The sequence below is a fragment of the Eschrichtius robustus genome, chromosome 15 (assembly GCF_028021215.1).
Source record: "Eschrichtius robustus isolate mEscRob2 chromosome 15, mEscRob2.pri, whole genome shotgun sequence".
In the NCBI taxonomy this organism is placed as follows: Eukaryota; Metazoa; Chordata; class Mammalia; order Artiodactyla; family Eschrichtiidae; genus Eschrichtius; species Eschrichtius robustus.
Window position 1 is genome coordinate 32,404,511 of NC_090838.1, and position 25,428 is coordinate 32,429,938.

At 42.1% G+C, this 25,428-nt stretch overlaps 2 long non-coding RNA genes across 3 annotated transcripts in view; both read left to right on the forward strand.

The window, feature by feature from the left end:
* Positions 1–11,766, forward strand: part of LOC137777209 (uncharacterized) — a 133,319-nt gene extending 121,553 nt beyond the window's left edge. For both annotated transcript variants that reach the window (XR_011076461.1, XR_011076462.1), the window contains one exon: positions 10,593–11,766. This is a non-coding gene — a long non-coding RNA (uncharacterized lncRNA). The remainder of the gene's footprint in view (positions 1–10,592) is intronic.
* Positions 11,767–17,118: 5,352 nt separating this feature from the next.
* LOC137777210 (uncharacterized) overlaps positions 17,119–25,428 on the forward strand; it is a 34,857-nt gene continuing 26,547 nt past the window's right edge. Inside the window, exons 1-2 of the long non-coding RNA XR_011076463.1 lie at positions 17,119–17,340; positions 24,422–24,581. This is a non-coding gene — a long non-coding RNA (uncharacterized lncRNA). The remainder of the gene's footprint in view (positions 17,341–24,421; positions 24,582–25,428) is intronic.

Sequence of the window (25,428 nt, forward strand, 5' to 3'; positions counted from 1 at the left end):
TACAGCATGCTGCCATCAGTTGTCTATTTTATACATAGTATCAATAATGTATATGTGTCCATCACAGTCTCCCAATTCCTCCCTCCCCACCCCTTTCCCCCTTGGTATCCATACATTTGTTCTCTACGTCTATGTCTCTATTTCTGCCTTGCAAATAAGATCATCTATACTATTTTTCTAGATTCCACATATACACGTTATTATCTGATATTTGCTTTTCTCTTTCTGATTTACTTCACTCTGTATAACCGTCTCTAGGTCCATGCATGTCTCTACAAATGACCCAATTTCATTCCTTTTTATGGCTGAGTAATATTCCATTGTATATATGTACCACATCTTCTTTATCCATTCCTCTGTCGATGGACATTTAGGTTGCTTCCATATCTTGGCTATTGTAAATAGTGCTGCTATGAACATTGGGATGCATGTGTTTTTTTGAATTATGGTTTTCTCTGGGTATATGCCCAGTAGTGGGATTATTGGTCGTGCCACGCGGCATGTAGGAGCTTAGTTCCCTGACCAGAGATCAAACCTGTGCCCCCTGCATTGGAAGCGTGGAGTCTTAACCACTGGACCAACTGGGAATTCCCCCACCTCAGTTTTGAGAAAACTCAGACAACTGGTCACCCTAGCCCTAAGCTCAGCACTATCAAGGAGCTGAGTGTATAATGACTACCAGCTTCTCAGGTACTCAGTGACCTTCTGTGGTTGTAGTTTCTTTTCTCACAGAGCAAAGCATGACATGGTGGAAAGGGCACTTACCTAGAATGGGGGACCCTGGGCTCTGGTCCCAGATTGACCACTAAAGAGTCAGGGGCTCAAGGAGCGATCACTGAACTTCAGTTTCCTTCTCTGAAGGGTTGGATTTTGTGTTCTTTGACTTTTTTTTTAACAACCCAGACTCTACAGTTCTATTTCTAAAGCAACTTGATAAACCAATTCACACTAATTAGTATTACTAGGTAAGAAGTAGTAGGTAATAAGTTTCGGTTGACACTTGCTGATGATGCGAACATTTATAAGGTCCTTATTTGGTGTCAGACAACATCCATTATATTACTTCGTCCCCACAGTAACTTTTGGGGTGGGTGCTTTCTTTATTTCCATTTACAGATGAGAGACTCAAGGCCTAGAGAGGGTAAGTAATTTGCCCCAAATAACACAGAAAGTTGTGGATTAAAGATCAGAACCTGGGAGGTCTGACCTTCAAGTCCAAACTTGAACTGTTGCTCTCACTGGCTAGAGATAAGTCAACAGTTAAAATGAACAGGATTATTGTTTTCCCTCAGAGGACTGGAAGAAGGAAACTGGCTGTTTGGAATGAGATCTTTGCATTCTGGGCTGCTAAAGGTTATGGTCCTGAAAATCAGAGCATGGTATTTAGGAAATTAGGGTTCTCAGCTCATAGTGAGCCCCCTCCCTGCTCTTTAAGACTAGCCAAGCGACGGAACCAATTGCGAATTAGAGCATCCTTCATCCCCCACTGCTTCTTTCCTGTTTTTTTGGAAGCTTTAGGATATTTCCACTCCCTGCAGGATCCTGAAGCACTTTAGGTGCTGTTAGCAAGGCTCAGAGGGTCACTGCCAACTGCTCCCGCTGCCTCTCACTGTTGTTGGTCTGAGAAATGATTCCATTTAGATCTAGTTTGCCTAACAGCGTGTGTGTGGGTGTGTGTATGGGGCGGAGTGGGGCAGTGTAGGACGATTCTTACTAGGCACGTTTCTTCTCTTTCTTTGGAAAGGATGACTTGAAATATAAACAAAATAAGGCTGTGGGGTCACATTCACAGCAGCTGGCAGAGTTTCACTTAATTAAACTACTGTGATTGCTTTATTCATGTATTTCACTTGCCCCATTCCCTTCTTCTCTGACTCCTTACGAAGGCAACACCATTTCGTGGTGAAGGGGGGAGAAATTAAATGTTGTTAGTCTTTAAGACCAACGCTAATTAGCAACTTTTATTTTATTGTGATTGCCTACGTGAAAGTATGCAAAAGTAAAGTTATATTCTGAGAATGTGACTGCTTTGGACTGAAGCGTTAAAGGGAATGAACAGTTCCTGGGAACTCACCCTCATTTGCTCTAAATTCCCCAGAGCACAGTGAAACACCAGTGCCAGGGGCAGGAAACGGAAACAAGGGCCAAAAGGGATGGTCAGTTGAGCAGCCGGCCATCAGCATGATCATTCTAAAACCCAGGTCTGATCCACTTTCTCTCCCGCTGCAAAACCTGACACAGGTCTCCTGCCTGCTGGGTCAAGGAGAAGCGCCTTAGCCTGGCATGTTTCACAACCTGGCTCCATCTCTCTAGCCTGTCACCCCACATTCACCTCTACCTGCCCAAGGCTCCAATCACATGACCCCACCCCCCTTGCCCCACCATCATTCTTTTCACACCTCCATGACTTTTTCACAAGTGATTCCCTTTTCTTCTAATGCCTTTCACACCCACCACACCCCTGTCACCTGGTGAATTCCTCTCATCCTTTCAGCTGAAGTTCAAAGCTTGCCTTTTCTGTGAAACCTGTCTGGACTCCCCCTGGTGGAGTTGGTCTCTCCCTCTCTTGTGCATCCATATTATTTTGCATATTTTTATCAGGGAATTTATCACAATGTGTTGTCATTTTTATTGGCATGGCCGTCTCCTTCATTAGACCATGTCTTACTTATCCTTGTTATCCCCTTCCAATTTCAGAGTTTAGCACAAGCCAGGAAGAACTTATTACATAGGAAGTACTTAGTAGATGCTTATTGAATGAGTACATTACAGCTGGTCTGATCTGTAAATTATTATTTATTGTGTGTTTACTATGTGCAAAGCATCATGTAGGTGCTGTATATGCATGTGTATTGAGAGAGAGAGAGAAAAATCTGAAGTACATGGGTCACAGTCCTTCAAGAAACATAAAATCCTATATGAGATGAAGAATTAAAAAAGCTGAACAGAATAAATGTCATGCAGAGATACAAGCACATGGCTCTGAGAGCTTAGGGCAGGGGGAGTTGGATTGGGGTTGGGCGGGGGGAAGGAGGCATCACAGAATAGGTGGCGTATGAAAGGATTTTGACAGATATAGAAATAATGGAGGAGTGGAGGCATCCAGCCTGGGGAAACAGTATGAACAAAGGCATGAAGATAAGGACAAAGTAATTTCCCTGGAACAAAAGGGTCTGAGAGTTCTAGTCTCACCATAACTAGGGAGACAGAACACTTTAAAAACATCTGAAATAAATCCCATTAATATCAATAAATGCATTTCCCCTAGTTGCCTATATTTGCATACTCTAAGCAGGAGTGGTGATTAATCACCTCCAAATTGCTCAAGGATGTGAAGCAGGGTGTTCATAAGTCTTTAGCAGCGGGAAATGCTTGTTGCAAATAAACTACTTACAATTTACTTTGTAAGCATCATTTCTGTTGGGACTGTGCGGCAGATAATGGTAACAGTAGGTGTTAGCGCAGTCTTAACAGAAACACAAAGAAAATGTTCGTAAGTGGCAGCCATTTCCCATTACAAACAAAGTTTTAATGGGCTTGGCGACAGTTCGAGAGACTTTCAAAATATAGCCAGAGAACACAAAGTTGGTTAATCCTTTACATGACAATTGTGTTTTGAAAATAAAAAGAAAACAAGCTAAAAATTTATTTCTCCTTTAGCAATCCTTTATGAAAATTAGACTTTAAAATCAGACATAAATGCGATATATGAACCAAGCAGAAACTGTGCATGATCAGTTTCTAATTTAAGGAAGGAAGGCTTTTAATTTGCCAAGTTTATGTAATGTGTGGCAGCAACGAACAGTTTACAGATAGAAATTATAGTTTATATTGAAAAGTTTTAAACTTTACTTGGGGATCCACCATTACCAACAATATTTATGAAGCCCCTTGTTGTTACAGTATGAGGCAGGTGAAAGCAGTATCATGTAGATGTACTTCTTGCCTTCTATGTTACTATGTTGGACGGTTGGGTTCATGCATTCAAGGACTTGCAAATGTCAGAATAAAGATAACCAGCCAGCCGTGGGCTCTTGCATTTCCTCCTTACTTTTTACAAGTCAACATACCTTCACATTCATTTTTTCAGTTTTTCATAACCTGATGAAGTAAATAGAGCATGAAAAATGACCCTCAGTCTACCGATGAGGAAACTGAAAGGCAGAGATGGTCAACAAATTGCTCACAGACCACTGGTTATCGCCACAGAAAGAACCAGAACTCTTGCCTTCAGTCTTCGTGTCCATTGCTACACGATGGTGCTCCTGAATAAACTTATCTCACATAGAGTGTTGTAGAGATGGGGAGCAAGAGTAAATATCTGATTGCCATGGAGATCACTGTAAGGAAGGATGACAATTCCATGATAGACCGGAATGACTCAGAGGCAGCCTTGACGGTACCTCTAAGTTTAGAGCCCCACTAACATGGATATATCTGATGCTCATGTAACAAACATATTCCCACAAAAATTTGGATTTAAAATCTCCAAGTCCTTCATAGGAAACCAAAGAGCATCACATAGCCAAAGCGGTAGACAACAACAACAGTAATCATAGTGAACATCTGTGGAGCGCTTGATCCACACCAGGTACTGTGCTAGGAGCTTCATACCCACCATGTCCTTTAACAACAACCCTTTGAGGAAGGCACTGTTACTGTTGTGATACAGATGAGGAAGCTGAAGCATAAGTTGTTTGTCAAGGTCTTACGACTAATAAACCACAGAGCGGAGAACTGAACCCATGCAGCCTGCCTCCAAAGCTGCAGTGTTTCCCCTACATTATTCCAACTCCTTTGTGTCAACTGTAAATGTCTGTGGGGTGAGGGAATGGAAAATGTGCAGGAGTGAGGGTTGAGTCTAACCCTAAAGATTGAGTTCAAGTGTCGGGTAACCGCTGAGAAGGCAGAGCCCACAGGGAAAGCCCTCAGTCACGGGAACCCAGAACCAACCCCCAGTGCTGTGTCGCAACCAACAGATCTGTTAGCAGGCAAGTAAAGGGCATCTGAATGTCAAGGACCAAACTGCTTCTAATGTTTTCCCACCTCTGTTTTCCTCTTGTTCTTCAGATCTTTCTGGGTTTTTGTTGTGGTCGTTGTTGTTGTTCCATTTCAGGGGTAATTTTCTAGATCTTGACGTGGCTGCCTGTAGAATTATATTTCAATCCTCCAGAATCTTTAGCATGTTTTCTAACTCTTAGAAGACTCACTGCGCCTAATGAGACAAAGAAAATATCCCTTAAACACGGGCGCAACAGACTGAATGTTTGTGTCCTTCCAAAATTCATATGTTGAAACCCTAATCCCAATGTGATGGTAGTTGAAAGTGGGGCCTTTGGGAGGTAATTAGGTCATGATGGTAGAGCCCTCATGAATGAGATTAGTGCCCTTATAAGAAGAGGCCGGAGAGCTAGCTAGCTCTCTTTTCTGCCATGTGAGGATAGAAAGAGATGTCAGCTACTTGCAACCTGGAAGAGGACCCTTACCAGGGCCCTGACCTCAGACCTCCAGCCTCTAGAACTGCAAGAAATGAGTTTCTGTTGTTGATAAGCCATCCAGTCTATAGTATTTTGTTACAGCAGCCTGAACTAAGACAATGGGCTATACAGAGCCTTCCTCTCGGTGGAGCATGCTTTCTGCTCAACCCCACATCCTGCCTCTGTTCCCAAAGCTTAGGTGGGAAGCAAAACCGAGCTGTCCTCCTGAGAACCCATCATTTACTCTCTACAGACCTGAGCCCTTCCTAGTGAATCCCAGAAGAAATGCTATGCAGCAGCCTTTTGAAATGAAATGTTTTTCTATTGAACCAGAAAATAATCACATCCTCCCACTTACTCTTTAGGGTACAAATTGATCTGACTTGATTTGTCAGAGAGCCAGAACTGCAGGCAAATAGACGCTGGAGAAATCAACCAGTCTTTTAAGGCAGCAGTAATTGTTGCTCCTGTTGGCTGGCCGAGTGACTTGTATCTGGAGGAGATGCTCAGAATGACTCGGAGTGCCTGAGATGACAGAAACGCAGAGCGTTCCAGAGTGGGCTGTAACCGAGCGAGTGTTTCTTTCTGTCTTACAAGGGTTTGGTTTCATGTTTTCCCCCCTTTTCCTTCTTATCCTGTCTCCTGGGGCTAGTATCCTCCGCAGAAACCAAAGGTGATGCATGTATATTACAACAGTGAGGAAAAATAGCTTGTATGGGGATGAGAAGAGATGGGTGTAAGTATTTAATCCACGGATGTGCCTATTTGTGCCTTGGCCATTAAGAAACCCAAGAAGTGAGTAGGCACTACAGCAGAGGGGGTGAAGTCCTTTTGCTGGTGAGCTGTCCATTTTTAAATTAAAAAAAAAATAGTTTAAATACATAAGAAAACTGTGGAAAAACATAATTGACACTCATGTATCAACTACCCAGATTGAAGACTTGCTATTTTGCCATATTATTGTTATTATTATTCCCTTCCCATCTTCCCTTCCTTCCTTAGAAACAAAATGTTACAATATAGCTACATCTCTATACTTCCATCCCACTGTTTTATTCCTTTCTCTTTCTTTCCAGAGAGAAGTGCTGTTACAGCATTAGACTTTATCTTTCTTGTTCATTAAAATTACTTTTACTATATAGATATATATGCAGAAAGAATATGTAGTCCTCTTTGAAGGTGGACTTTTAATATTAACCCTTGGGATATATTCTGAACGTATCTTTTAACAACTTTAAAAAATGTGTTTATAACTCAATTTAACCTTTTTAAAAATTTATTTTATTGAAGTATAGTTGATTTACAATGCTGTGTTAATTTCTGCTGTACAGCAAAGTGATTCAGTTTTATATATATATGTATATTCACATTCTTTTTTATATTCTTTTCCGTTATGGTTTATGACAGGATATTGAATATAGTTCTCTGTGCTGTACAGTAGGACCTTGTTGTTTATCCATTCTATATATAATAGTTTGCATCTGCTAATCCCGAACTCCCGATCCATGCCTCCCCCACCTCTCTCCCCCTTGGCAACAACAAGTCTGTTTTCTGTATCTGTGAGTTTGTTTCTATTTCATAGATAAGTTCATTTGTGTCATATTTTAGATTCCATATATAAGTGATATCATATGGTATTTGTGTTTCTCTTTCTGACTTACTTCACTTAGTATGATTATTTCTAGGTCCACCTTTAACCACTTTTTACATGTGACATTATGTTGCAATTTACTCATGTTAATACCAGTTGATCTAGTTCAATGATTTTAACTGCTGCATTGTATTGCTTTGTATGAATAACTCCAAATTTATTTCACTCTACCCTATTGATAAACATGTTTTCCCTACTACAAAAAATGCTGCAATACATCTTCTTGTTGAAGTCTCCTCAGGTCCATGTATGAGGTTTTCTCTTCAGGGTCTGTCTATACCTAAGAGTGGAATTGCTGGGTTACGAGGTTCCTTAAATTTTACATTTAATTACCAAATTGTTAAACTGTGCACTTAAAAATAGTTCATATAGCATTCCCCTAGTGGTTAGACTAATAGAGGAATAAGCTGTAGTAAACCAATAGCAACAAGACATAACAAAAAACTAGTTGAATCAGGCAAATTGTGTTTATTTCCTGTAACCTGGTCCATGATATTTATGGTTGTATTTCCCTTCTTGAAACCAGAGTATAATACAATCTGTATCCTCCTTGAGATAAAATACCTAGACTCTATATTATTAGAGTCTCTATAATAATACATCTCTATATTATTCTACCATAAGTAGCTGGAGGAGAGGATCTAAGTTATCCCTCTGAACACCAAACCTTCATTCCATAGCTTTATCTTCAAACTTAGTTAAAATATATACCCAGGTTGGGCAATTAGCTTTGTTTTTCACATAACCTAAAACACTTGTAGAAGAACAGCTCTTGAAAATGGAAGAATGTACAAAGCACCTGGATAATATCGGAACATCTGATTCAGGGTCAAGGAGACCTCTGACCATCAGAATAGAAACTGAAAAAGGTCTTTATTTCATTGTGTAACCAGCCTGTGTGTACATGTTTTAACACATTCACATCGATGCTCCACAGAGCTCTCTATCTGCCCTCTCTGCTGGACCTCCAACACCTTCCCCTCAGAGACTCCTCTAGTTATTTCAAGGGGGTCCCTGGGGTGTTTGTACAATACATCACTTGGGCTCAGAAACGAGTTTGCTCGTGTGCTTTGGCTCCGTTGTCAGGGGCCCTTTCCCTGTGTTGGATGACTGAGCCCTTAGTGAGAATGGGACCCCACTAAGCACATCCGTCGTCTTCCCTTCTTAGAAAGCCCAAGCTGCTTTGCACGCGTGGCAGAGTTGGGATAGGGTGAGTAAAGGAAGAGAGACGTGTCTCCAGCTTTGTCTCTGGGACTCTAAAGCAGCCTGGGTACCTAGATTTTCTTAAGGTCTTCCTTCAAGCTTCTACCATAATGCCTCTTTTCTTAGAGATTCAAAATTAGTCCTGTGCAGTGAGCTTGAAGTCGGGGGAAGGGGGACTATTACTCCATCCCCACCATTGCCATCCTGCTGTCCTTTCTCTTCCCCTAGGCACCCCATATCAGCACTCTCCCAAGTCTGTTCAATCTATATCCCAAAGCCCCCAGGTACTGCGCTTCCTGGCAGGGGGGAGATGTGACCTAACTCTAGTCCCTTAGAACATATCTAAATCCCGCAGCAGTTCAAGCAAGACATCCTGTTGCAATAGTGTCACTAAAGATGTGAAGAGGCCCTTTGGGGGCATTCACTGTTTTCCTCACATGGCAGGTCAGCAACAAGCACGTGTGGAAGCCAACTGGTTGTGAATGGAGTAAAGAGTTGTAAGTAGAAGAAAAAAGCTTGATTGGGGCTTAATCAACTCCCCCCACAACATTTCTTAAAACACAGAATCGTGTTTGAAGAATCTTTAGATGTTATCTAGTTCATCATCCCATCTATTTTATTTATCTACTTTGTATGACAAACGACCTCAAAAATTAGTGACTTAGAATGACAGTGGTGTGATATTTCTCACAGTTTGGTGGGGTGGTTGAGTAGTTTCCTCTGTTGTTTTCACCTGGACTCACTTCAGTGTCTCTGTTAAACTGGGGGTGGGGGAGGGGATCCAAGATGGCCTCATTCACTGGTCTGCCCTTCAGATGGTCCTGGCTGTCGGCTGGGGTGCCTCGTTCTCCTCCCTCAGCCTCTCATCCTAGTTGGCTAGACTGGGTTCTTTACAGGGCATTCTCAGGGCAGTGTTTCAAGAGTGGGGAAGCTGCTAGGCCTCTTGAGGGCTGGGCTCTGGAGCTCATACAGTGGCACTTCTGCCAATATTCGATTGGTGAAAACAAATTACGGGACCAGCCCAGATTCAAGGCACAGAAACAGACACCACACTTTGATGGGAGTTGTTGCCAAATACTGCGATCATATTTTTCAACCTACTACACCATTCAATCCCTGCTATAGCATCTGTGGTATTGTTCTAATTGAATAAGGCTAGTGAAAGGGTCCTTATTCTTCCTAGAGGCAACTTTTTCATGGAGAACACCCACAGCCTTCTCCCTTTAGATGAACATCCCCTTGGTTCAAAATAAGCATTAGGGTCACATCTTTCCTTATCCAGTACTGGGGAAGGGAAATCTTCAGTGAGATGAGCAAAAGAAAATTTACATTTAGGACACACAGATGGACTAACTTATTCTGTCAAAGTTCTATTTGAGCTAGGTGTGCCTTTTGCAGGAGGCCACCTTATTCTGAAGAGCTAAATTGGGCCAGTGTGGGACTGAGGGGAAATAAAACTAATGAGCTGATTGGGTCTGTATCGTAGACTGAAGGAAAAAGGATAAAGGGGGCCCTTGAGGTTTCCAAGCTGTTCAGCTTAGTTCACTAGAGCAAGAGAGCAGATAAGTTAGTTGGGGAGAAAGCCGTAGTCAGGAAGAAAGCGTACCCAGGGCCATGTATCTCAGGAAATTAAGTATCGTCATAAGTAGCTAGATGACACGAAGATTCCAGGGAGGCAAAAGGGTGCTATCGCAGTTTTGGTCTAGTGCCTTGTTATTTGTAGTGTATTCACAGGACCACCAGGAGAATCTTGGGCCCACTCCAGAACATGAATCAGAATCTGCATTTTAACAAGATCAAGTGCCCCGCATGCTTGTTGAAGTTTGAGGAGCACGGGTCTAGAGAGCTTTCTTGATGCCTTTAATTCACACCCCACGGGAGACCCACATAAATGTGGCCTTACTTCCAGTAAAGAACTGTGCTTGGTACCACCCAAGGCTTTCTGGGAGCAGAGAGGGCTGAGCCTCACTGTCTGTGGTCACCCACAGTCTACAGCCCTTTTCTCTAAGCAGGGGTTCTTAGCCATTTTAAAAAATAGTTTTATTGAGATGTAATCCACCTATACAATTCATCCATTTAAAGTGTACAATTCAGTGGTATTTATTCACAGATAGATGCAACCACCACAGTCAGTTTTAGAGCATTTTCATCACCTCAAGAAGAAATTTAGTAGCCTTTAGCGATTACTCCCTCATCCTTCTATCCATACCCCCCTTCCATCTTGCCTTAAGGAACCACTAATCTACTTTCTATCTCTGTAGATTTACCTATTCTGGACTTCCGTATGAATGAAATCATGGAGCATGTGGTTCTTAACAGTGTTTTGGATCGTGAAGACCCATCGAAACTCAAATGGAAGCAATGAACCCTCTGCCCAGAACATACAGACGCAAGTGTTTTCACCCAGAACTTCAAAGAGTTTCGTGCATCTTTTGAAGCCTTTAGGGAGCATCTTTAGGAAGCCAAGATTAAGAACTCATGCACTGTGGCCAGTCAGAATGGGTAGTTGTCGCAAGCAGGTCCTCATCTGGTTTGAGCACTGCAGGCAGAAGGGATGGGACCACACAGGGACAGGTCACACGGGGTTATTACTGCCCCAAGGTGGAAAGTGACTAAAGCAACAAGCAAAGGACAGGCACCAAGTGTTTACAGAGCTGAAGAAGCTGTGTTCATAACACATAGTTTGCCAAGGAGGGGGTGATGGTGAACAGATGTGTCATTTGCAATTAAGCCTAAAGATGTTAATTATGCAAATGGAATCTCTGATTAGGGTTCTAAAAAAAGAACCCCATATATTATGGGGTGTTGGATGCGCACAATCAAGCCGTGCTTGCTGACTCTTCCTCCAGGTAATCACTGTTGGTGCCAGACTCCTCACCTGGGGGTCTTGTTTTCAATGTGCCACCTTGAGAGCCAGAGAGGGGTTCTGTGGAGGCACTTTCCAACTGCAGAACACTAAAGCTGGACATGGTCTTTGAGATCAGGGAGTATAGTCTGTCCTTGTCCAGAGGCAGAAACTGAGGCCCAGAGAAATTACGTGACTTGTCACTAGCAGAGTGAGGATAAGAGCTCGTATCTCTTACGTCACAGATTCACTTTGTCTTGCCTTATTACATCAAAGAGGACATAAATCAACTATCAATTTTCTCGTCAGGGTCTACTTTAAATCTATGTGGAGTAAGGGCCAGGGGAATGATGTAAACAAAATATCTCCCTAACCCACTCGGGGTGTGCTTGTGCATCTGTGTGTGGGGAAGGGGAAAGCAGGTAACGAGAATAACACAGGGCTTATACTCCAAGCTGTGTTAGTCATTAGAGCAGCCACTAGTCATCTGTGGCTATTTAAATTAAAATGAAATAAAATTTAAAATTTAGTTGCAGTAGTCACATTTCAAATGCTCAGTAGCTACTTGTGGCTGGTGGCTCCCATATTGGACAACACAGAACATTTCCATTACTGCAGGGCTTTCCAGAGTCTAGAGTCAGATTTTCTCAGTCTGAATCCCAGTTCTGCCACTTAGAGTAAAAGTTCGAGTGTATTATTTAATGCTTCCAAACCTCGATTTCCTCCTCTGTAAAATGGACGTAAGCACCGTATCTGCCTCATTGGTTTGCCGTGAGAAGTATGAGTGTAAATGAGATAATGTGTGTCATGTGTTTCGCAAAAGGAGCTTACACTTATTAAGCACTAAATAAATGTCATTATCGTTGTCATTAAGCATCTCAGTATCCTGCTTAAGACTGTGCTGCTTCTTCTAATTGAAATGATGCAGTTTGTCCCCTGGCGGAGTAAGGAATGGCTTGCCGGGGGCACTAGGACGCCAAGAAGCCTAGGTCTTGGATGAGTTATAGAAGGAGGTCAGGAACAGAGAGAGGGAGATGAGGAGGGGTTGGGGCTGAGGGAAGATGATCAGGGTCCTGGGAACAAGGAGAAGACACAGCGGTGTGAGCTGTGAGAAGTGCCAGAGGGCAGTCAAGATCGCCCCACTTCGTACGTTTGTCAAGGGCTGGCAGACAAGGGCCTTACTTAGCAGAGCCGTTGCTCTATCAGTCTGAGCGTGTGTTTAAAGGCTCCTACCTCCTCATGTTCCTTTTGCTAACTTCTTGCCTGCTTTTCCACAAGAGGGAGGCAATGGAAAGGAGAGAAGGAAATCCTGCAAGTCCAGCTGGCTCTTTGCTGGCAGCTCTGGTCAAAGGTTTGCTGTGGAGGAAGCTGAAAATTCTGATTAAAATACGACTGCCTTTCACAGAAGCTCGCAGGTCTCAGCTGTGTTTTCCTTGAACCCATTACCTCCGTAGAGAGGATCCCTCCCAAAGGCTGTGTGTGATTCAGAAAGTCATACTTCACGGCCTCTCAGGAGGGCTGGGACAATTTTCACACCTGGCTGGAGGCTGTGCCAGCCTCCTAGCAACGCCCCCCAAATGGGTTCAGCAGCAGAGGACACAGAAGGTGTGAGCGGAGTGCAGAGAGGTGGCCGTCATCCAGGTAATTTGGCCCCATGGCATGCCACTCCACAATATCGATTGCGCTGCCAGGGCTCATAAAGCATTGTGTTAGGCATTGGGAGAAGGTATTAAAAAATAATTCTCTTTGCCCTTAGGGAATTTTCATGTAATTCAGGAGCTAGTGAGCCAAGGGACAAAGGGGCTTAGGGTGGCAGAGGGGAAGGAGCATTGCAATAGGATCTGCAGATGTATTTTATGCCCTGGTCTGCCATTAATTAGAAGTGTGACTTTGGGCCCAGCTATTGCAGTTTTCTGGGTCTCCTCTCATCATGGACACATTTAAGCTGATGGACTGGGTGATTTTAAAGTTCTCCATTTCTGGAACCCTGAGATTCTAATTTAGGTGTGGAGATATGAACATCTAGGCCATCTAGGAGGAAGATTCTTCTACTAGCAGTGTCAGATTTCTCAAATAAAATATGGGATGCCCAGTTCATTTGGATTTCAGGTAAACAATGAATAAATTTTTTTAGTGCACATCCCATGCCATATTTGGGACACACCTATACTATGAGACTATCTGTTGTTTATCTGAAATCCAAATTTACTGGGCATTCTATATTCTATTTGGCAACTTATGCCTTCCACCAAACATATCTGCCCCTCTCACTACCTGGGGAGGGTGTTTCTGTCTCTCTCCATCCTTTTATTGGGACCTTCTGATTACTCTGATTGGTCAGAATCTGCAAAATTCCTTGGCCTCATTTGACTGACAAGGATAACGGTGTTTAAGGCAAGGCCTTTGACTTCCTTTGGCTTACACTGCCTAGACACAAGAGCTAAGGTGTCTCTTCCTCTCCCTCTCTCTTTCTTGAAAGAGCCCCCGAGCAGGGCTGCCCATGGGGAAGAGGTAGGTAACTCTCCCTTTGTCCTGCTGCCCACCGCAGACCACATCCATCCCAATGACTCAGTGGACTTGCAGTCCTTTCTGAGGGCCCATTTATCATAGATATGCCGGAGTGTTCTGGCTCCAAGGTATGGATTTGGGAGGGGAGCAAAGGTCCCGTTTATCTTAAAGTTTAATCTTTTTTTCTCCAGTTTAGCTTTCACCAGTGAACTCTGCATTTGGGGGATTATTGGGTGCTTGCTGGCCTAGTAATAAACTGATACTTTCATTCCCACTGGGCCAGTGCATTTCTGTGTTTTCCTATCTGACCTAGAAGGGAGGAGCTTGGAGACTCAGGTCCCAAGCCACGTACGTGGTTGTTGTCTCCACGGATCAGACTTATTGGCCTATCTAGATCCAGCCCCAAATGAAAAAAAAGAAAAAAAAGTGAACAGCGTGTGATGTCATCAGGCTAGAACAGGTGAGAATGGTCAGATACAGGTCATCCTGGGACACTTCTCATTTACTTAGAGAAATGATCTGGGAACTTTATGTTGTAAATCACTGCTTGCTATATGAAAGACAATGGGTAGGGCTCTAGTCCGGTTATCCAGCCCTGACAATTCTAGTTATAGACCTTTACAATGAGATGGTTTTCGGAAGATATCTCTTGATATCCAGTGGATGCCATCATCCTAGTCTTTGGGATTTTCCTAGTACGGGTTCTTTATTTCTTGCCTGGACCTTTGCCACACACAGCATTTTAAGTTCGTGCCTTCTATACTTGGCTTTCGTAAACCCAGGTCTGATTATGTCACCACGCTGCCAAAAAGCTTACCCTTTCCTGCAGAAGCAAGTCCGAACTCCTGAGCATGGTCCACAAAGACTTACCAGGCAGGTATGACACTCTTTGCATTTCAGTTTTTTTCCCTGCTATCACCCTCCCTGCCCCCAGGCTTCTAGGTTGTAGCCTAAATAAAGGTTTACTTGTCTCCTAAATATTCTCCAACACATCTCCAAACCTTTGCACAGTTTGGCCCTTCCACTTCTAATGCCCTTCCTCTTCTCTCTCTGGTGAACATTTTATTTTGAGAATTAACTCAAAGGTCAGCTCTCCAAAGTCTTCTTGAATTCCCCTCTCCCTGGTTGAGTGACAGTTCCCTTCCTCTGTGCTCTCAGATTCTACCCTATTGCGTTGCAACAAGCGGGCCAGGTATCTGTTTCTCCCTCTTGTCTAGGAGCTCCACGAGGGCAAACATCTTGTGTCTTTCATCTTTGTAGTCCCTCTTCAACGTCACATGCCTTTCCTATTTCCCCTATTACAGCGCCCAGCACAGCAGGGGCATCCAGTAAATGATTTGCATGCATGAGGACAATAGAGTATGGCCCAGAGAGCTGATATTTGAGTTAATTGTGGGATGTGTTTGAATTGTCAGACGAAATAAATCTTTGGGGTGGAAATGACTGCATTGAAATGTTAGTATAGGAACATGGGGCAGCCCATAAAGACCCAATAGATACTATAATTTAAATGAGGGATATTAAATCTTTATCTCAAGGCACAAGTCAGAATAGAGCCACAGCATGAGACCCTTGTAATAGGATAACATCAGCATTAGTGTTAGCATTAGGTAATCCTTCCTTCTTTGGGGTAGAGAATGCCTGTTTTGGTATCAAACCACATCTCATCAACACGTGTGTTGTGACTTATGGAAACGGTTATTTTCTTTGCCATGTAAGATTCAGTGGATCAGCAAAAAATCTCTGTTGGCAAGTACTTTGTGAGAGGCTGTGAAACTGGTCACAGGAGTAAAGGGTATTTTTTTGGCACTTTGCCTAAATGAAATCTGGAGGGATACCTCTTCTAATACTTTATTTCCTTCAGTACACATTGGGCATAAATTTAGCTCTCAAAGCCTAAAGGTTTTAATGGGAAAACCCGCAAAGCTAGAAGCACTCTAGAGAAAGACAACTGGACTTAAGAGTCAAGAGTCCGGTCCCAGCTCTGTTACTAACCCAGTGGGTGATCCTGGGGAAGTCACACAACCTCTGAGGGCCTCAGCTTCTCCATCTTTATATCAAGAGGGTCCTACTAGGGATCTCTGAAGATAGTTCTCTGCTTTATCATTTTGATCCTACGTGCTGCTCTGCAGGGACAGATTGTGAACTTAATGAAGCTTAAGCGTCAGGGATCTTTGCTTGCACAGCTCTTTTCAGAAGCCCTGGGAAGGGGCCCATCAAGATCTTTTACATGGTCATATATTTTTGTAAAGTTCCAAAAGTAAAATATTTTAACTGAAATTGGTTACGACAGCTGTCCCTCTTTACTCCCTCTCTCCCTTCATTATAATTCCCCAGGTGTGGGGTGGCCTTGAAATGGCTGTGGGCATTTTTGGGATTCAGATAAAGGGAAATTGTGTTGAGGATATTAATGATACATTTCTATGTAGTCTAGAGTTACTTTTGTGTATAGTTACCTTGTTACTAGTCATTCTAATATAGGTATGGCTTCTAAGAATATTTCATGCCATCCAGCACGCACAAGAGCAAGTCAAATACATTTCTAAATTGTGTCTATAACATTTTGAGCTACATAAGAATATAATCAAATTACTCTTCTACTACGTCTATCACCTTACTGATGAATATAGGAGTTCTGCCACTAGAAGCCTTGTTTCTTCAGGACTTTTTAATGCATTGTATCAATGCATGCTCCCTCACCAGTGTGGCATGAAGGTGCAAGGCACACGTGGTGCCATGGAATGAACTTATCCTACAACTCTTGGTACTGGAAGCATGTGGGGATTGGGAGAGAGACAAGTGTGAAATGTACAGAGCCAGAAGCTAGTCTGTTGAAAATTCTTCCAATTGTCTGACACATAAAGTTATAAACGGAGGTTTCAGTTCTCAATGATGCCTAAACAAAATGGAAATGTTCTTCCATCAGGAATATACTTAATAATGCAGCATATACAATTATAAACACACTCTTTTCTCTATTTTTTTTATTATATGTGCTTGAAATAGAATTTTCCAGAATGCCTGTGTTTGTAGGAGCAAAAACCTTTAAGCAGTACTATAAGCAGTAAGTCTGTGATTTTGTAGGTTTTATGCATCTCAGAATAAGTCTTAGCATATCTGACACATCTTGTCAAGATGAATTGTGCTGGTTTTAGATGAAGCAGCATGCAGTATTGACACAATGCATTAAAAAGTCCTCAAGAAACAAGGGTTCTAGTGACAGAACTCCTATATTCCTCAGTAAGGTGATAGATGGAGAATAAGAGTAGTTTGATTATACTATTACACAGCTTAATATATTGTAGACACAATTTAGAAATGTATTTGACTTGCTCTCGGGCATGCCTTAATTTCGGATTAATTTTGTATCTATTTTCAGAATGGTTGATACACTAAAACTCAAAGAGGAAAGGAAGGATGTATCCTATTGGAAACTGACGATCTGAACTAAAAGAAAGGAGAGTAGCAGAGACTTCAAAATGTTGAAAACTCTCTTATCACAACAGAAGCTAAAAACTCTGATGTCCAGAGTCATAAAGACAAGAAACAGGATCACAACAGCAAGGAAAATATAGATTAAACAATAACAGAAGAGAGAGAAAATTTATGTAATTTGGGACATTCCAGGACAAAGAACAGAAGAACAGACCCAGGAGGTAAGTAGTGGTCTGCATGAGGACATGGACTACAGAAAAGTTAATGAGTTGGTCATTGTGTCAGAGGGTATTTAAAATTAGCCACTGCTCAAGAAGCTTGAAATACCATGACTCTTTTAGCTCATAGGTGAAGGAAACTGGATAGAGCTTAGCCCAAATTTGACAAAACTCTAAAAATGTTACGTGACACTGTAATGAGTTGGAAGTTGGAAAAAACTTTTCTAAATTATCAATCATGAAAAAACAAATTTCTACTAGTCTGAATTATCTTTCTCATCTCCTTATAGAAAGATTGCAGAAAAAAGTGGCTTATCATATAAAGAGATGACTACAGATTTAGAAAAATATTATACATGTATTTTAGGCAGCTCATTAGGAAACATGTTTTGTCATTTTTTCCCCCTGGATTTTGTGATGTTTGTGGAATTTTTCAGTTTTAGAAATTAGTATTTTATTATGATTTCTTACTTCATTGTAAACAAATGTTCAATCTGTGCTCAGTTTTTGTCTGTGATTTTGTATTTCTTTCGGTAAAAAGGGCCCCCAAGCTGTATAAGCTTTAGGCCCCACGAGAACTGGATCTGTTGCTGCTCATCTGATAGCATCCTCTATAGAGCAGTGTTTCTCAAGCCTTAATGTGCATTTGAATCCCCTGGGGATCTTGTTAAGATGCAGCTCCTGAGATTCTGTATTTCTAACAAACTCCCAGGTGGTGCCCACACTGCTGGTCTAGGGACACACTTTGAGAATCAAAGATCTAGAACAATGGTTCCTGTCTGGCTGTGCATTGGAATCACTTGTGATGCTCTTAGAAAACACAGATGCCTGGGCCCTACCCTTGAAGATTCTTACTTAGGAGGTCTAGATTGGGGCCCTTTAGCTATATTTTTTTCTTGTTTAAAAATTCCTTAAGTAGGGAAAGAGACCCTTTGATACACTGTTGGTGGGAATTCAAACTGATGCAACCATTTTGGAGGTTGATTTAGCAATATCTTCCTGGAAACCCAAAAGAAGCCAGCTTGTAAGGCAGTCTGGGAAAGGGAATTTACAGATTCCTACCCCAGCGTGGGAAAAAAAAAGTGTGGGAGGATGGGGTTTGGCTGAGAGACATTAGATATATAATTGGTACAAGGTACATTCTCTGTGACCCAGAACTTCCACTTCTAGGAATTTATCCTAGTAAGAGAATTCCACTTCTAGGAATTTATCCTAGTAATATTTATACGTATCAAGACATAGGTATAAGATTGTTTAATTCTACATTATTTGTAGTTGGGGAAAACTAACAGTAACCTGCCCATCAATAAATTATTCAAATCATGAAACATCTTTACAATGAAATAAAAATAGCTAATCTTAAACAATTACTATGTGCCAGACATTGCTCTAAGTTATTTATAAATATTAACTAAATTTGTCTTCACAATGATCATGTTTCCATTTACAGATGATGTAATTTATATGTATTGACATGGAAAGCTGTCCAGGGATATAACAGGCAAAAAGCAACTAGCAGAACATTATATATAGTATATCATGCATTACCATTATAATACAATAGCAAAAAATAATATATTAAAATCTGAGACACAATCCCAGTAGATAACTACTGATCTAGAATAGGAATGAAAGGACATTCAGTTATATCCAAACACGCTGTTTTCATGCAATTTGATTAACTGGTAACACTTTCAGAATTAGAGAAAGTAAAAATGATTAGGTTGATTTGGTGGTTTAGAGTATTCTGTCAATGGTCAGACGGATAGTCATTCTGAATGATCTCAACATTAGGGATGATGGGAAGAACTGACCCATACATGTTCCTATATCTCATTTCTTTTAGGACACACTCTTGGGAGAAATACGCCAGTGCAATTTGTCTGGGCTTCTCAGTTGGTCCAGCTCTTTGCCTTATGCTGTTTCACCTTAGGAAGCTCAGTCCACTCTTACTTTTAGTCCATGGCAAGGTTTAAAAAATTTTCCAACACTTTATTATGGGAATTTTCAAACATACAGAACAGATAAAATAAATCTACAGGGAACACATGTATCTATCATCGGATTGTACAGCTAACATTTTACTATACTTGCTTTATTGCAAATCTACTTATTTCTCTATGCATCCATTGATCCACTTCATTTTTGGGGACACATTTCAAAGTAATTTGCTGACATCAATCAGTACATTTTCCCCTAAATGCGTCAGTATACATATCAACAACTATAGTTTAATATTCATTTATAGTTCATTTTCTTTCCCTGTGAGGTAAAATTTACACACAGGAAACGCACAGATCTTAGGTGAACCATTTGATGAGTTTTAACTAATGTGTGCATCTGCATAACTCAAACTTCTGTCCAGAGAGAACTTTACTGTACCTACGAGTTCCCTCATGCCTCCGCCCTGGGGTACTTCCCTGCCTCCGCACCACTCCCCCACCAGACAATCACTGCTCTGACTTTTTTTCCATCATAGATATCCATTCTAGAACTTCATGTAGATAGAATAATACAGTATGTCTTTTGTGTAACAATTCTTTCACTCAGCATAACGTTTTTGCGTTTTTGTGATTCATCCATGTTATTGCATGTCCCCATTGTTTGTTAAGCATGTCCTTATTTTCTGGCATAAGGTGATGTTTCAGGTTCAACTTGTACTTTCCCTGTTCTAGGCCTGGAATGAGCCATTTTCCCAAGGATCTCTGGTTTCCTTTAATAAAGGGTATATTCAGAGACCAAGATTTGGGCACTCAATGTTTTAATTGCTACTGGGGTGTCATTGCTTTTAGGCTCATTCACTCTGTGGACAGACATAGGAAATACACACACACACATATATATATGTGTGTTAATATATGTATATATACATACACACATATACATCTGTAACTATTTCTGTATTTATCTGTGTGTATGTATATATTTACACACACAAACACAAATAATAATAAAAGCTAAGTTCATACTGATACTCTGGTTTCAATCCAAACCCTCATGGTTTTCTAGACTTCCTGTTTCAATATTTGTAAATACCTTCTCAGGCAATGAGAATTTTGGCTCCTGTTATCCTAGTATATTTACTTATTGGCTCAATCTCCCAGCCACGCCCGCTGTCTTTTCTGCCCAGCACCTCCACATCCCACCTCTTTACCCCTGTGTCTCACCCCTTCCTGCCCTGCATCCATGCCTCTGCATGGCTTCCTCAACCCTCGCACCATCCTGTGATGATGAACTTGCTGTGCTGAGTTCTCCATGCTGGGAAGGGAAGTAGAGGGAGCAGGCAACACGTTTGGAAGGGAAGAAACCCAAGTGAACAAAACCATTTGCTCCATTTGCAGTAGTTCTATTTCTTAATTCCTGTTCCTAAATTTTTTTTTTTTGGCTGCGTTGGGTCTTCATTGCTGTGCACGGGCTTTCTCTAGTTGTGGCGAGTGGGGGCTACTCTTCGTTGCAGTGTGAGGGCTTCTCATTGCAGTGGTTTCTCTTGTTGTGGAGCACGAGCTCTATCATGTATCTATCAATGGTCAGACGGATAGTCTGCTCTAGGAACGTGGGCTTCAGTAGTTGAAACACGCGGGCTCAGTGGTTGCGGCTCGTGGGCCCTAGAGTGCGCGGGCTTTAGTAGTTGTGGCGCCCGGGCTTAGTTGCTCTGTGGCGTGTGGGATCTTCCCGGACCAGGGATTGAACCTGTGTCCCCTGCATTGGCAGGTGGATTCTTTAGCACTGCGTCACCAGGGAAGTCCTGTTCCTAAATTTTTACAAAGAAAAGCACCGAGTCTTTAAAAAAAGAGAAAGGGAACGATCGAGTGGAGCAAGTTACAATTTTATTTAAAGTCCCAAGCAGAAGACTTTTTTTTTTAAGGATTTAATTAATTATTTATAACATCTTTATTGGTGTATAATTGCTTTACAATGTTCTGTTAGTTTCTGCTGTATAACAAAGTGAATCAGCTATATGTATACATATATCCCCATATCCCCTCCCTCTTGCATCTCCCACCCTCCCTATCCCACCCCTCTAGGTGGTCACAAAGCACAGAGCTGATCTCCCTGTGCTATGCGGCCCAAGCAGAAGACTTTTAACAGGCTATTAGAATGATAACCTGTGCTTGTTGTGGAATCAGCTCAAAGCCTTCCCGATGTTGCCCAGCACGGGCTAACACTGCTCTGTAACAAGTGAACACACTGACAGCCTTCAAAGGCGTTAATCAATCATAAGGAGTATTAGCAGAAGCTTCCATTGCCGAAGTGTTGGCTGTCCTTGGTTGGGCACAGCAGGCGAGGGTCCCAGCCAGTCGCACCAGTCCTCCGGCCTTGGCATTCACGAGGTCTCAGCTGTGACAAGCCTGCAGGCATCAAGGTCAGGCTTTCACCCACTGACTTGAGCTGCCTTGGGGTTTCTCATCAGAGCCTTTGCCTATCACCTTAGGGGGGAAACGCTGCCACAGTTACTTTCACATTTCCTAAGTCCAAGAAATAATCTGGCTTTTGGAAAACAATCTGATAACTCTTTCTGGAAGTTGTGGGAGGTAGCGACCCCTTGAGTGCACCAAGCAGCTTGTAGGGTTGGCTCTTTCATTTCGAGTAGCTTAGTTTGCTTATCAGATTGCATAAAGCTGGGTGCTCTCAGGGTCTGCTTCTGTCTCTGGCCACACACTCCCTACTGACCAGGGAACCCACTTAATCATCTCTGAAATATGCCACATTTGTAGGCTTAAGGCAGCCCTGACCTAAAATAAGGATGGCAGATTTGTTTCAAGACATGTACTAGCTCTGATTAATTGTTCGCGTAGGCCTGAGAGAGCTGTATAGTAAAGGACTTTGTGGCTTCATCAGGGCTCAATAGGAAACAGTACGGTAATTGATTAGTTACGTCTGCCGTGAGCATGGCATGGAGGACTGGGGTAAATGGGCACCATATTTGTCATCCCTCTCCTAGGATTTAACCTCATGTTCCACCACAAGATAGGTAAGAAAGTTTTGCCTGAGGTAGACAGTAATTATCTTAACTTCAAAACTGCCTGATTGGTACTATCTCGTGTCTGTTGTCCTTATTTATTTTATTAATATTTTGGCCAAGTGTGTTCTCTGATGAATAACAAGAAAGAAAGAGAAAAATGAATATTCATTGAACATCTACTAATTGTCAGTTCCTTCTTTTAGGAGCTTTATTAAATATCTCTCACGATATATTCAAAACAATCCTATAAAATCAGAATATTATTCCCCTTCTTAAAATAATAAAGAAATTAAGCCTCAGAGAAGAAAACATTTGCCTATAATCCATAATAGAAAATCTCAAATCCAAGGGTGATACTCGTTCTGATATACTTGGACAGTGGTTCTCACTCTTAGGAACATATTAGAATCTCCTGGAAAGATTTTAAAAACATTTGAAAATTTTGATAACCGCATCTTGTCCCAGATCAATTACATCAGAACCTCTGGGGTAGAGGAGACTCAGGCATAGGAATGAGTTAAAATTTTTCCAGTTGATTCTAATCTGCAGTCACTGGGCCAAGGAGTAGGGAGCAGGATAATTTATATTTATAGAATGCCCATTCTGAGCCTAGCTCCCTGCCCTGCCATATTCTATCTAATTTAATTAATTCTCATGTAATTTCTCAAAGAAAAAACTATTAGCCTCTTTTTACCTATGAGGAAAATGGAGGCCCATAAAACAAAGAAATTCCTAGAAGAAGATCTTGCAGTAGAACTGGGATTTGAATGCAAGTCTGTTTGCTTCCAAAGTACTTGCTCTTTCCATGGCACCATGCTTTTTTTTGGTTAAGTTTCTGAACCAAGGCTCCACCCTTAACCTTAGTTTTGAGCAAATCTGGATTCTGCCTTGTTTCCACATCTGACCCCAACTTGTCATTCCCTTCCTTAACTTGGTTCTAGCTTCAGCTGGAATCACCATTCTGAGCATTTGGTTTCATGGTCGAGAAATGCAAGAGGCACTCCCTAAAGTTACCACCTTCTGTCCTGTGGGCTTTGGGCAGCTCAGAGTAAGGCTGTTTCCAGAGCCAGGGATCCTGCACAGTGACCTCGACTCTGCAGGATCTCTGTGTCCACGCCAGATAAGTGTGGAGTCCCCTTTTTGGACACCAGGCAGTTCAAAGAGATACAGAAGAGTTGTGGCCTGAGGTCCTAATCCTGTTAATTGAGGGCACCTGTGTGCCTGCTTGGCTGTTTTAATGTCACATTGACTTCAGCTCCTCAGGTCAAAATCATGAGTCTCCATGAGATAGCTGAGTAAACAGGAGAACCTCAGAGCTGGCTTGGATCTCCAGCTTGATTTAGTTCCACACCTGCCTAAAGCCAAAGAGCCCTGTTGAGCACCATTGTCAGAAACAAATGAGACTGTTTAAATATTTCCTGGGGAAGGAATGGCACAATCTCTCCCATTAATTGATACATTGTTAGGCAGCTCAGAAACACTTTTAAAATTAAGCCTGTATATTGCTCTCTGTAATTTTCAAGTTCTTCAGCTGACTGATTTTCCTCAGTCTTATCAAAGACTGATTTCTATAAAATTGGTCCATCATCCAAGTAGTTGGTGCAGATTAGGTTGGACTAAGCAAGGTCAGTTCCAGGCCAAATTATGAATAAGGTTCTCCAGCGGAGTTTACTTTCATTGTCCTTAATCATGTGTTTTCCTTTAGGGACAGCCCCTTCTCACTCTCTCCAGTCTAACTTTTCTTCCCCCATCAGAATTCCCACTGTCAGAAAAAATTTGGAAACTTAGCCACCAGGGGTAAGTGAATGATAAAACATGATTGTATCCTCCTAAGAGCATTTATACTTTTTTTTTTTTTTTTTTAAGGACGAAGGCTTGAAAGATTTGGCATAAAGGAATAAAATGAATCTTAGTCATCAGGCAGGTTAAGGGAGGGTGGGGTAAGGGAACATAGCTTCCCAGCACTTCTGATATTGAAACAGCACGTAAAACATTGATCAGCTTCAGCTAGTTTTGCCTCCTTAAATAGAGTGTTGATTAATCAAATTGAAACAGCACCAGCTTAAACTGGTTTTGCCTCTGTAACTAGGTTGATTAATCAAACCTTGAGTTACTTTACAGAGGCAGCACTGCGCATGTGCAAGACAGGAACCCACGTCTCCAGGATGACCCCAGAACCAAGGATCTTCAGTCCACAGAACTCAAAGAATAAAAGTGTTGCCACTGGAGCCCTTTACGAAGCAAGAAGTCCTTCAATAAGGAAAATCTGGTCTCCTGCACCGTAAGTAGCTTATATGGACTAATTCAAGTCTAGCCAATCAGCTTCCAAGTTTGAAATTCCCCTAACTCCTTTAATTTTGCCCTGAAGCCTGGATAGAGAGACAGATTTGAGAACTTTGTCTCCAGTTTCCTTGCTGGTCGATCTCACAGTGAAGCTCTTCCTTTTCTCAAAAGCTAATGCCATAGTACTGGCTTCTGTGCGCCTGGGGCAGCCAGCCCTTGCTCGGTAACAATACTGCGTCACGTAGGACACCTGACTCGCCAGCGTGAGCCTGGTCCTACGTCTCCATGCTGGGCTGCTGCCTGGTCAGATGACGACCTCCGCTGTGTGAACACCGGTGGTCTCATGGGAAGATGGAATAGAAGAGCATAGGGGGGTCAGGGACCTGTGTTACTTGAGGTCTAAGTGAAATAGAAAGTGGCTGGTTGGCTCAAAGTAAAGCCCAGTAGGATTCGAATAGCCACCCTGGATTTGACTGATGATCTGTTTTCATTCCCTTCTCAAAGATGGCAACTCCCACAGTGCAGTCTCCACTCCACCCTTCCCGCTGCCAAAACAGGAGTCAGCGATCATTTGGAGAGGAGTTTTCCTCAGAAAAAACAGCCGTGTCTTTTGATGCAGGGCATACACATTCCTTGAAAGGCTTTCTGTCGAAACAGACAAGGTCCCAGCCTGCCTTCCTTTCAGAGAGATGAAAATATCACAGCCTGCGGTGGTTGAGGGCGCCGTGGAAACTAAACTCCTTAGCCTTGAGGTGTAGGGATGGGCGTGTGTGTTTTATTTATTATTTACTGAGAAGCCTGCCCAAACACTGCATTTTAGGAACTGGTAAGAAATACCGATGAAA